The sequence below is a fragment of the Diceros bicornis genome, chromosome 5 (assembly GCF_020826845.1).
Source record: "Diceros bicornis minor isolate mBicDic1 chromosome 5, mDicBic1.mat.cur, whole genome shotgun sequence".
NCBI lineage: Eukaryota > Metazoa > Chordata > Mammalia > Perissodactyla > Rhinocerotidae > Diceros > Diceros bicornis.
This window is the reverse complement of record NC_080744.1, coordinates 15,000,075-15,001,914: the sequence shown is the minus strand read 5'-3', so window position 1 is coordinate 15,001,914 and position 1,840 is coordinate 15,000,075.

The following is a 1,840-nucleotide window of genomic DNA, read 5'->3' as shown; positions in this document are numbered from 1 at the left end:
ACCAGGACAGAGGTGCAGTGTGAGATCTGACTCTCCTGCTCACAGAGTCTTTTCTCTCCTTTAAATGTGCACGCTCTCTGGAAGCTAATAGCTTTCAAATTTTTCTTAAGAATTCCTGGGGTCGGCCTGGGGGAGTAGTGGTTATGTTCAGCGCGCTCCACTTTGGCAGCCCGGGGTTTGCAAGTTTGGATCCCGACTGTGGATCTACACCACTCATCAAGCCATGCTGTGGCGCTGACCCACACACAAAATAGAGGAAGACTGGCACAGATGTTAGCTCAGGGCCAATCTGCCTCAAGCAAAAAGAGAAGAATTTGCAACAGATGTTAGCTCAGGGCCAATCTTCCTCACCAAAAAAAAAAAGAATTCCTTTTTTCTTAAGTTAATTTTCAGGCAATAAGAGCCAGACAACTTAGGGCTCTTGCTAAGGTTTTTCATTTTTCAACAACAACAGAAATAACTTAGCTCCTGAGTTATTGGAAGCAAACCCCTTCATACCTAAGGTAATACCATAGAGCCCAGTGACCCTAAGTTTTATATCACCTTCTCCACTATGGGACCCCTACACCAATAGCCAGATCCAGAGGAGGTGGGAGAGTCTACAACTAAGAATCCTAAACCAGCTTCATCTAGTTCCTCTCTGTGAGCAAGCGCTTCTCCACTGACGCGGAGCCATTTCCCATGCAGTTGTTACTCATTACCTGCTAAGGAAGGTGTTTTTATTACACACAATCCAGTAGGCTCAGCATGAAAATTAATACAATTTTAGAGTTCTGCAAACACTATTTGAGTCAGAACAAGTTTTCGTAGAATCTATAGAAAGAGGAATATCTCTGAGAATCAACCAGGAGAAGGGATTAAAAACTGAATACATTTCACAACTAAAGCAGGCTTCATAGTCCCCCTGAGGGACTGAGGCACAGGGCCCAGCAAAGAGGCCCTTTTGTTTCTCAGAGAAGGTGCAAAGGAACAACACTGGTTCACATACCCAGCTACACGTACTACATGCGTGTGTGCGCTCACGCGCACAACCACACACACAAACACACCAGTCTCAAACTGCCCCATCCCTTCCCAGACGTATGCTCTGAGGACCCTTAGGCTGAAGACTGACCATATCCTAAGTTGACCTTAAGTGAGCACTTAAAGAGGAATCCCATCCCCACCTGCAAATGGTGCTAGAGTAGCTGAGTATCTAGGCCCCTGTGGGGTGTGGGGTGAGGCCCAGGATGCTGAGCCTTTGAATAAGTTATCCACTGCAGTGCAACAAATTACCCCAAAATTTATCTGCCTAAAACAACAAGCATTTATTATTTCACATGATTTTTGAGGGTCAGGAATCAGGGCAACTGGGTGGTTCTGGCTCAGGATCTGTCATGAGGTTGCAGTCAAGATGTTGGCTGAGGCTGCAGTTGTCTGAAGCCTTGACTAGGGCCGGAGGATCTGCTTCCAAGATGGTTCACTCAACAGCTGTTAACTGGAGGCCTCTGTTTTTTGTCACAGGGACAAAATACTGGGCTGCTTGAGTGTCCTCCCAACACGGCAGCTGGCTTCCCCAGAGTAAGTGACCAAGAAAGAACAAAGCAGAAGCCACAATGTTCTTTATGATCTAGCCTCAGAAGTCACACACACCATTTCCTCAATATCCAGTTGGATCACACAGGTCAGCCCTATTTAGTGTGAGAGGGCACTACACAAGGACATGAATTCCAGGAGGCCAGTATCACTGGAGCCATTTTGGACAATGGCTCCCACAGCTTTCCAACTGCACTCCTGCCTGGTGTCCCACCAGTCCTTGCTGGTTCTTTGACTGGCATCCCAGATCTTCTTCTTGGTAGGC